This window comes from Artibeus jamaicensis, unplaced genomic scaffold (assembly GCF_021234435.1).
Source record: "Artibeus jamaicensis isolate MK-2021 breed Jamaican fruit bat unplaced genomic scaffold, CSHL_Jam_final contig_3214, whole genome shotgun sequence".
NCBI classification, from domain to species: Eukaryota; Metazoa; Chordata; class Mammalia; order Chiroptera; family Phyllostomidae; genus Artibeus; species Artibeus jamaicensis.
Window position 1 is genome coordinate 4,443,832 of NW_026521760.1, and position 12,134 is coordinate 4,455,965.

The following is a 12,134-nucleotide window of genomic DNA, read 5'->3' on the forward strand; positions in this document are numbered from 1 at the left end:
GTCCTATTCCCCCCTACATTCCCCTCCACCCTGCACACTCCCTCCCCCACCATTCCCCCCTTTAGTTTATGACCACGTGTCTCAAGTTCTTTAGATTCTGTATTTCCCCTACTATTCTTACCCTCCCCCTATCTATTTTCTACCTACCGTCTATGCTACTTATTTTCTGTACCTTCTCCCCCCTTCTCCTCCTCCCACTCCCCTGTTGCTAACCCTCCGTGTGATCTCCATTTCTGTGTTTCCACTCCTGATCTAGCTGTCCTCTTAGTTTGCTTTTATTTTAGGTGTGGTTCTTAATAACTGTGAGTTTGTTGTCCTTTCACTGTTCATCTTTATCTTCTTTTTCTCAGATAAGTCCCTTTAACATTTCATATAATAAGGGCTTGGTGATGATGAACTCCTTGAATTTGACCTTATCTGAGAAGCACTTTATCTGCCCTTCCATTCTAAATGAGAGCTTTGCTGGATAGAGCAATCTTGGTTGTAGGTCTTTGGATTTCATGACTTGGAATACTTCTTTCCAGCACCTTCTTGCCTGTAAGGTCTCTTTTGAGAAATCAGCTGATGGTCTGATGGGGACTCCTTTGTAGGTGACTGTCCCCTTATCTCTTGCTGCTTCTAGGATTCTCTCCATTTTAATCTTGGCTAATGTAATTATGATGTGCTTGGTGTGTTTCTTCTTGGGTCTAACTTCTTTGGGACTCTCTGAGCTTCCTGGATATTCCGGAAATCTATTTCCTTTGCCAGACTGGGGAAGTTCTCCTTTATTATTTGTTCAAATAAGTTTTCCACTGGTGGCTGTTCCTCTTCCCCTTCTGGTACCCCTATAATTCAGATGTTGGAGCATTTAAAGATGTCCTGGAGGTTCCTTAGCCTCTCCTCATTTTTTTTGAATTCTTGTTTCTTCATTCTTTTCTGTTTGGTCATTTTTTTCCTCCTTCTGGTCCACTCCCCTTGATATGAATCCCAGTTTCCTTTCCATCACTATTGGTTTCCTGTGCATTTCCCTTCATTTGTATCTCTAATTTGTGACTAAAATCAACCAGTTCTGTGAGCATCCTTATCACTAGTGTTCTGAACTGTGCATCTGATAGGTTAGCTATTTCTTGGTTGCTTAGAGTTAATGGCTCTGGGGCTTTGAGTTCTTCCTGAGCCCTAAGGTTTTGGTCTTTTCGTGCCTGTTACATATGAGGGGCAGAGCCCTAGGTGGTCACCAGGGTGGGGCAACCCAGTCGCTGGGTTGTGACGCTGTATGTGGGGGTGGGGTCAGAGAGGGACAATAGCTGTCCCCTCTGCTGCTTCCTGCCACCAAGGCCTGCACAGTCTGTCTCACTGCTCACTCCTTCGCTGGTTTATCTGCGGGCGAATGTGTGGCCGCTGTCAGCCTGCCGCCTTGAGCTCTCACTGGGTCTGCCCATTGCAGCCCCACACCTGGGATCCGCCAACAGCTGCCTGTGCGCCTGGGTCGGTCTGGTGGATCTTCCCTGCCCAACCCCACTCCACTGCTGGCTCCGCCCCTATTACCAGTCTGGCTTAATGGTTCGTAGTTGTCAGACTTCGTATAGTTCAATTTTCTGTGTTTTAGTTGCATTTTTGTTACTAAAACTTTGTTGTCTTTAAACTTGGTTGTGCGAGGAGGCACAATGTTTCCACCTATGCCTCCATCTTGGCTGGAAGTTCCAAGATTCTGTAATTTTACAACTACACATAAAAGTGGGTTCTCAGATAACAAAAAAATCAATTTTTAAAGAATGGGGAAAGTGACACATCCCTCACAATCCCATCAGCCAAGCTATCAGTCCACCATCTCAGCTGCTGGCAAGAACTGCACACAGTTCAACAAGAAACTCTGTAAAGGCTCTCCACCAAGCTCAAGAATGAGCTCCTGTCCAACTATGACCCTCAGAAAGAGGCAGAACTTTGCAGATCAAGGGACTTATGAATCTATTCGTCCAGACTCCCAGAAGGGTTTAAGGGATGGAATTATTCTGTGCACACTAATGAATAAGCTGCAGCTGGGCTCAGTCCCCAGGATAGACTGCACTATGTAAAACTTGCACCAGTGAGAAAACCTCTCCAACTTCATCAAGGCCATGGACAGCTATAGCATGAACCCCACGGACCTGTTTGAAGCCAATGACTTGTTCCAAAGTGGAAACTTGACACCGGTGCAGGTGTCTATTCTGGCTCTGGCAGGGAGAGCCAAAACAAAGGTGCTGCTTGGTGGCATGGTCATCAGCATCAAATACTCGGAGAAGCAGGAATGGAGCTTTATGACACCACCATGAAGGCAGGCCAGTGTGTCATTGGGCTCCAGATGGGCATCAACAAGTGTGCCAGCCAATCAGGCATGATAGCATATGGCACAGGAAGATATCTGTAGGGTCCAAAGGACCACATCCTGTCATCCATGGACCACTCAACCATCAGCCTGCAACTGAGTACCAACAAGTATGCCAGCCAGGTGGGCATGACAGCTCCGCAGACACAATAGCACATCTAAAATACCAAGGAGGGACCAACAAGTGTGACAATCCCTCTATATCTCTGCAGATGGGCTCCATGCAGGGTGCCAACCAGAGGGGTCATAAGCTTTTTGCTGATATTTTGCTGTATATGTATGGAGAAGTAAATATTGGTGAATCTTGCAGGGGAGAAGAAAAAGTTTCCTCCTTCCCGTCTTAGGTTATCTCTCTGAGGCCTTGTAAATTAGACTGGAAAAAGACAAATTAACAAGAATAAAAACAAACAGAAGTTTATTAATGTGTGCATTACACATACACACGGGAGCACCCAATGATGAGTAACTCAACAGACCAGTTACAACTTGTGCTTATATACCATCTTAGGCTAAACAAAGAAAAAGGTATTTGAGCTTTTAGTTAAAGAAGACAAGTTATGAAAAGATGCCCAAAAAAGAGTGATAACAAGGATCATTTATTAAGGTTTGTTATGCAGATTTAAATAAATGCCTCTTCTGTTGATTAAAGTTATTGAGTCTTCCTGATGTGAGAAATTTACATGGAAATTTATTTTATAAAAGGGAAACATGCCTATTTTTAGGTATTTTCTTGAATCTGCTGGTATCAAAAGCCTTTAGCTCAAAATAATACATATTCCAAAGAGGCAGATTTTGGGGTGGCATATTCTAGTATCCTTCAATGTTTTACAGTCTAAGTTATGGGGCTTTCATGTTTTTCCAAATGTAAGATTGTGGATTCATGGAATAGTGGAACAAATACCATGTGGGCAAATCCTGCTGGTATAGGGGTATCTAAGGATCCCTCTCCCCACAGTCTTATGATTCTATACCTCCTTGAACAGGAGATATAAACAAGGAAGCTCCCATTCTTAGAGTGTAACTTCTGAGAGTAAGTCACTGGTAGAGTGTGTCCAAATCCGTGAGACACGCTCTAGTGTCATTCTCACTTGAATGACATGATGTATTTAAGTGAGAGTGTTGCTGGCTCTTAGTTTGGTTTGCCAACATGTAAACAAGCACTATTTTTAAAGGATTTTCAGTATTTAGCAACAAGACTTTTCTTGGCCGATGGAATAGAATCAAGTGACACCCAAATAATCCTTCTTATTCGTTTCCAAAACTCCACCTTGTCTGATACTTGAAGAGCTGACAAGCTTCAGGTATAGAAAAAGTCGTGAGCAAGGAAATCACTGTCTCCATGGAAAAAAAAATATATATATAATACATTATATGGGTTAACATTGTTTTCCCATACCCCAAAGGACTGATCAAAATTAAGAAAAAATGCCTAGAGCTTATTTCCACAACTATCACTTGAAATGTCAGCTCTTTGTAAGCAAGAAAATGCAAATTGTTATATTACCATTGTATTGGGGCAGAGGAATTCAGCCTTCTTTCTGGCTTCCTTCTTTTTTTATTTTATGCATGGAGACTAACAGCCACTGTCCTTTCCTTCTCGCTTGCTTTATTTTTGTTTCTCTCATCCTTTAAACTTATTTTTTTTCATTCCTTATATCTTGACACCACCTCATTATGGTTTTCCTCACTTCATCCAAGACGGATTAAAGATTTCACAGTGTCTTTGTGACCATGTCTTGTTGCATCAAATGTTCCTTATTTATATACATACAATTTTCTCTGTGGATTCGATCAGACCAGATGGTTTTTAAATTTTATATTGCATTTCAAAAACAAGTCTTGAATTTTTCAGTTAATCCTGACGGACAGAAATCTCATTCCTATCTTAATATTCAATGTGAAAGTATTATATTACTAATAATTTTGCACCTGAGCATACTGTATTAGTATTGAATCACACAACTGAACTATGAAATCCTATTAAAAGCTTGTTTTCTCTTCATTGCACAAAAGGCAGCATTGACAGCATATTTTGTCAACATTGAGTCCTGTGAAAAAAGAGTGCTAAATTACATTTTTAATCCAATGACACCATCTTCAATAACACGGTGCTCAGAATTTATCTAGGTATTATGAGAAAACAGTAGAATGCTATGAACAAACAGCTGTAGCTAAAAAAAGCTTTTCTCCTCCTGTCCATATCATGAATGAAACTCTTCCTTTCAACTGCAGACCTCCCACCCTCATTTTAGCAGTCTGTGAAATTTCCCTTGCATCATTGAAATACACTCTAAATGGGGTGTTCTTTAAAGACCACCCAGAAGTTACAGCCAATGTAAAATGCAACTGATTGGTCCAATTTGCATTTATATGTAGTCCAGTCTAGAACTAGGCCTATGTGGGTTTGAACAGTTTACTTCAAATTGCCTTATTTCCTATGGGTCAAAGTGGCAAGAAGAATTGGGATCCCTTAGCTTTCTCTCTCCAAATTCTACCTACAGTTAGAATGGCCATATAATTTATTACCCTCACTGAAACGCTTCCCAGAATTAAAAAGGGTGATAAAAATAACTGTACTCTAAGTAAATTGCATCTGTTGGGAGAAGGAATAAGGCAAATAGGGATAGCGATAAAAAATCTACAATTCTAGGACCCCTTGCCCAGGATGAATTGTCACGAACCTACTGGCCATCATCAAGGCATTGATATTCCACTAATAACACACTGGTCACTGTTGCTCTGTCTTATTATTAGTATGTGATTGCAACCTATGTCAAACATTGTCAAGTTAGTTAAATAATCATATAATATAAATATTTTATATATCTTAATTTCTTACTTTTTTTCTATAGCAAAGCATTTTTGCCTATATTTAAACTCTACAAGATTAATTAAGAATAAGTCGTTTCTCACTTTTTTTTCTTTCTACCTGTATGGGAAGCTATGGCTGGGAAATACTGAATTTTTTTTAATCTCTTTCTTCTCCTTTGTGTATTCTTTGCATTCTTGTACATTGTATCTTCAAACACCTCATCTGTTTCTCTTTTACAAGCCAAGAGAATTAAATTATTAAAGAGTCAGTTTAAAATGTCAACAGAAAATCCTTTTCCTTCCTCTTCATTGATCCTGGGCCTTTTCAAGCCTCATCAGCCAAAATATATTTGCATACTTCAATCCTATTATCTGGAATGAAATAACTTTAGCTTGATACTAATACAATGTAATTTTAAAACAGAAATAAAACCTAAAATTGTTAGCATTACAAGAAGCTGCTGTTCCTGTGACAACATGCTGCTCTATGACAACCCCAGACATTGTGCTATTGAGATACATTGGATCAATCAAATATTTATTTATTGAGTAACCCACATGTCAGCCGACCTAATGATGTAGGATACTGTGGGCTGACCAGGGTGGGTAGGGCATCACATAAGGCGGCTGTCACAAAAAGTCAGAGCATGGTGGGGCGAGGAAGCCTCTGCATGTGGGAGGGACCAGGGGCTGCAAAGGAAGGTTGGTTATACCAGGTCTGTCCAGAAGGTATCCAGCCATGTAATATTTAAAATAGAGACATTTATTGAAAAAGACACAAGGTACAAGACACATTGTACTTAGGACGGTGATGCCTCAGTCCCCTTCAAAGTAGGCACTTGGGACCTCACACAGTTCTCCCAGTCGCCATCAGCTGCCCCGTCATATTTTCCTGAATCTCATCGAAGGTCTGAAATCTCTTCCTTTTCAAAGGTGATTTTAGTTTTGGGAAAAGCCAGAAGTGCCAAAATGTCAAATCTGGACTGTAGATGGGCTTAGTCACCTAGGTGATTTGATGTTTCACCAAAAAACTGTGTACAAGATGTGATGCATGAACAGGTGTGTTGTCATGACATAGCTGCCAATCACCAGTTGCCTATAGGTGTGGCCATCTGAATCATCCCAACAGTTTCTGTGGAGGAAAGTTGAAGCTTGATGCAAAAATTGATGCAGATCCATTGCTCTGCTTGCTCGGTCATTTTGAATGTGACTGCCACACAGTGCACATGCTCACTCAATGGTGTCTACTGCCCCCAATGACTTGTACAGCAAGGTTGTCATAGTTCACACGTGTGCATCCAATCCACTCTCTTCAGCTGCCAGGTTACATCAATGCTGCACTAATGGCACAAACCTTTCTTGTTATAATAACAATGGCTTTAGTTTTTTTGGACAGATCTCATATATGTACAAAATACTGGATGAGAAGTTAATATCGATTATTTATGGGTTAAGACCAAATAAAGGAAAATTTAATAAACCTTATAATGTTGCATTTATATTTCTGCCTGCATCCATATTTATAAAATAAAATTTATTAAAGAGACATTGGATGTTAATAAACTCACTTTGCAACAAATTTCTTCATCAGAAAATAATTTAGTACACAGTTTAAATGAGCCCCCCTTTTTTTTACTACATTATGTATTTCCTACTGGTTTTGCATGGTCTATTTTCATATTTAGCAGGCACGAATCTTCTCATTTTGATGCTAGCTACACCTCATAGACAGCAAAAAGAAAAGCAATCATCAAATAATAAAAATTTATCTGTCTTAGATCCATAGATACTCAAAAACCCTTTGTCAACCAAAAAAAATAGAACTGACTTGTGTTCTGTACATACAGATTCTTTTATACATTAAAGGTCTTCAATAAATATGTATTAACTTGAGTTTCTGGTTTAATTTGAAGCTATTATATATCTTCATGGTTGATATCATGTTTGTTCATGCTGACAAAATAAAAATTATTTGAAGCTTTCTACTTTTAAATATTTTATGACATGATCAATGTACTTTTTTGTGGTAAAATACAAGAGACAATGTCAACCTGACTTACCAGTAAACAACTTTACATTTTACTTTAGTTATGACTCACAAATCTTTAATTATCAGTGTAAGGAAGACCTACAAAAATAATTGTCAGCACTTACCTTTTGATGTTAATGTACAATATTGCCTTGTGTAATTTAAAATCAATGCTCATAATTGTTATATTTCAGATGTGTAAAATATCTTTTAAAAAGTCATCAATTATCCATCTTGCAAAATGTTACTTTATTAAGCATTTTGAGATGTAACTGGTACTGTCCTCTCTGCTTATATCCCCTTCTCTGTTTCCCAACAGCGAGTTTAATACAGTTATGGAGATAGCCAGTTTATGCACAGTTTTCTATGTATCTACTCAACTACCAGACTTACTTGGCTTAATTAAGGCCACAAATTCAATACTTGAATCATGAGGTTGTCCTGAGGACTCCTCTTCAACTGCTTAAAGTAGAACAATTTTTCCTTTTATCTAATTAATAGGAAATAATCGCACAGATATTCGGATTATTCATGTCATAAACATATGCAGGTAATGTCTTGCATCATCACATCCCTATTTCTACATTCTTAGGAATGAATTGGATGGTTTTTTACCCTGGAATTGTCTGTTCTTTGTGCTTTATATTATATACCTAATACGAAGTCCAGTGCCGAGCACAGAATAAGCATACGAGAAGATCGGTAAAAGATCACTGAATGTTTATCTCGGCTTTCATAATCCTCTTGATATTAGAACATACATATCAATATTAGAGTATATACTGTGCAAACTCTCAGTACTAGATAAATGGAGGAAATGGTGAATGGCTGAATGAAATGTATGAATCATTCATGTTCGAAAATATATAAACTATTTAACTTCTATTTGTGAGTAATTAGATGCCACAATTAAAATGTGAGTTTGACAAGAATTTCTGGACTATCAGCAAATATTTTTAAGCTCCAGCCTTCTTATTTCAAGCAATAGTAAAATTCCAGTGCAATAAGTAATGTGTATAATTTCTTGGGTGTCACTGGGCCAGCATTTGATTTTGACTTCTATATATTGGCTTATGACTTTTTTGGCTTATGACTTTTAACATATATAAAATGGTAGCATTCCTGATGATTCTTAGAAAAAGTTCTAATAAGGAAGACATATTTTAAATGTTAATTTCCACTATTAATAATATACCAAGTGACCCTGAATGAATTGATTTTTTTTCCTTGCTCTTAGCTGGGACCATTTTAGACCATTTGTATGACACTGTAAAAAACAGACAAGACTGTTTTACTATTTGTTATAACCACCTGTTTATTAAGTTAGAGAGCTAAAAGAATATAAGAAACCTGACAAATGCTGGACCCCAGTTTTTCCTACTGCTTAGATCATGGATGTTTATGACAGCTTAAATTTTCCCATTATCTTAATCTTTTTTTCCCACTTCAATCATTTTTATTTAAATACATTTTAAGATATATTAGTATTCATGTTGCCTTAGTCAATGGAATGTAAGTGAATATCATATCATCTTTTTTTTTATTTTGCATGTTCCAGGCCATCAGGTTTCTCTCTGTCAACACCAACAGTTTTAGTGAGAATGATAAATACAAAAAAATGTGGAAGACAAGTCCTGGACATGTACTGATCAAGGCAAGTATTATAAGTTGATTTTGAAGTTTTACTTTCTAATAGCAGCTTTGTTGATTTGATTCTTTCTCAGAAAAGACAGTTACATTTTAAAATCCTCATTCATTAAGAATCCTGACTAAGTAAAACCAGTATCTTATTATAGAAAAACTCTAAGCATAATTAAGCCTGCACTATTTAGGTCTATTTTACTTAAATGATTTTGTAATATATCAAAACAAGTAGCAAAAAATGTCCTAAATTAATTAGTGTGTATAAAGACTCCTAAACTTAAGCAGAATTTAATAATAGACATTTCTGAGGCTACAAGTAAAAAACTATTCTATGAAAAAATGATAATAATGAACAGTTAATTTCTTCAAAGAGAGTATATCTGATATAAATATTATGCAGTACATGTGACATGTAACATCTAAACCATTTATAGAGAGAATTTTTAGTATTCAGGGCATTGTATAATTTTTATCCAGGTCAAGACATAATTGGAAAATTTATTTCTCATGTTGTAGAAAGATAATAAGAAAGCTGTACAAAAACAACAAAGTTTGCAGCATACTGAGCCTCCTTGCAGTCTGAGTTTTGGTTAACATTTGGAATCAAAGTCTAAATACATGTTCCAATACCACTGGTCCTCCTGTGGATCTTGTTCTCCTCTTCCTTCATACCAGGCCTGGCAGAAGTAATGTTGGCTTGTGTGGTTGCTAGGGTAATCATATGAGTATGATAATTTATAGTTTTAATTTGAACATTTCACCTCAAATGTCAAATGGTATGCTTGAGTGTGATATTGTCATGTTACAGAATTACATGCTTATGATGTTGTAATAAAATATTTTGTAATAAACAGAGGCACTATTTGTGGCAGACCTTGTACGTTCATAATTCAGCTTGACCTCAGATTGTCTTGTCAACCACGTCTGCGCACTATGGCAGGAAAACTGGGCCTTTGGGCACTGGTATTCACTCTCACAAAAGGGAGAAACTTGAAGAAAAGAAGGGTCTCACAGCTCTCAGAGGAAAAAGAATTTTAAAATTCCAAAAAAAAGTTTTTAAAAATTGAAATACAACAGTTTGATTCTGTTTTCTGGACTCATAGTTATCATTGCCAGATCATTACTGAAAAATCATTGAACCCAAAGCATGTTATTGTTAATTTATTTTGAACCACCCAGGAGAAAATCCTCAGAAAGTACTTCTTTCCTGCTTGCCCAAGGAAATACCTGGGTTGAAGAAAAATCAGCTTCATCAATAAGCATATGTATGCATGTGCCAACATAAAGGTGACAAACTATTAGATTCTCTCAAATTTGTACAAAAACAACAAAGTTTGCAGCATACTGAGCCTCCTTGCAGTCTGAGTTTTCCCCACTGGGGTTCTTTTACTGACAAGAAGCTATGATTTGTATTACCCAAAAATGTCAGCTCCTAATTTGGATGAAGCTGAGATGAATTATACATAGGTCATTAGAAGCAGTGTGGTCCACAGTAAATGAAGGATCTCAACAAATTTCAACCACTGATGTGCTGAGTGCTTTGAATAAGTCAATCAGCATCCATCTCCCTCAATTTAAGCATTTAAAAAATGTGGGTATGTGGAGAACTAATTATTAATGCATGCCTATAAATTATTTTGAACTTCTATCTAAAAATGTTGAACAAAGTGCAAATATTCCTTTTGTCTATAATTCCCATTATTTCTATGTCTATGAGAATCATTATTTTGTTTTCTTTTGGGCCAAATGTTTCTCCTCCTACATTTTTGCTGGCTCCCTGGAACTCTGTTGCCCAGCTATTCAGTCGATTTATTTTATTTTGTTTTTAATGAGGTAGTTAAAATTACATTATATATTTTATTGTATTCTTTCCTATTACCATTTAGTCCCCTTATACCTCCAGCATCCCCCTTGACAATCACCACACTATTTATTGTCCACGTCCATGTCCATGTCCTTTTTCCTTTTTGCTCAACCCCTCCACCCCTAACCTCCCTTTTCCACCTTAGCAGTCATCCTCCCCTCTGTCTGTGAGTCTGTCCTTATTTTGCTTGTTAGTTTAGTTTGTTCATCAGATTCCACATGTGAGTGAAATCATATGGTATTTGTTTTTCTATGACTGGATTATTTCATTTAGCATAATATTCTCCAGCTCTATCCATATTGTCACAAAGGGTAAAATTTCTTCCTTTTTTACAGCCAATTAATATTCTATTGTATAAATGTCCCATACATCCAAAGGAACCCAAACACTAATTTGAAAGGACATATACACCTATGTCCATTGCAGCATTATTTACAATCTCCGAGATAAGGAAGTAGCCCCAGTGTCCATCAGTTGATTAGTGGATGAAACAACTGATTTATTTCCTAAATGATCATGTTTAATGATTTCCTGGTCATCTCTTATACCATAGTTTGTATCATTCCCTATCTTGACAATTAATTTTAAAAAGCACTTTGGGGTTTGGGGCAGTTGCTGGTGTGTCTGCATCATGATAACACTTCATGTCCAGCAGTGGGAAGGTTCCAGTTACGGAGGCATAGTTACTTCTCTTTCCTGGAACATAGTTGGGAAAGAACTGGGCTTATTCCCTGATTCTACCTGGGAGTTACATAGCTACCATTGAAATTCAGTACAGATACATTTCTCAATATGTAAATTCATACACTCTTATAAACAAATTTGGGCATAGGCTAGGACTTGGACTGAGAATTTTAAAAAATGGTATAGGATGATTCAAAATTGTGAGACAGATGGTGATAGGTAGTTTAATTAAGAATAGCCAAGGATTAGAGAATTTTTAAGTTTTAAGGGGAGGAAACGCTGAGCTAAAATGGCAATTAGAAGAAATCCAAAATCCTGAAAGCAGTCAAGACAAAGGCAATTAAGATAGCCTGTCAAAAAAAAATGGCTCAGAGAATAATACCAGGAATTCTAGACTTGCATGGACCTAGCTATCTTACAAACACATTGTGCTGGTAACAGAGAAGTACAACTAGAGAATAAAGGTGAGTTGTTCCGTAAAAACACACCACTGTGGCTCAGTTGGTTGGACATCATCCCACAAAATGAAGAGTCACAGGTTTGACTCCTGGTCAGGGCACATGCCTGGATCATGGGTTCAGTCCCCTGTTGGGGTACATGCAAGAGGCAACTGATCTATGTTTCTCTCTCACATTGATGTTTTTCTCTTTCCCCCTCCTTTTCCCTCTCTCTAAAAATGAATACATACTTAAAATTTTTTTAAATGCATTATTTCCTCTGCAAAGGCAACTTTCAAAAGACACACTTCATCTTTATTTACA

The 12,134-nt window shown here is 37.3% G+C and overlaps 1 pseudogene; it reads left to right on the forward strand.

The window, feature by feature from the left end:
• Nucleotides 1-1,864: 1,864 nt before the first annotated feature.
• LOC119055582 (calponin-2-like) lies at nt 1,865-11,424 on the forward strand (annotated as a pseudogene).
• Nucleotides 11,425-12,134: the final 710 nt, after the last annotated feature.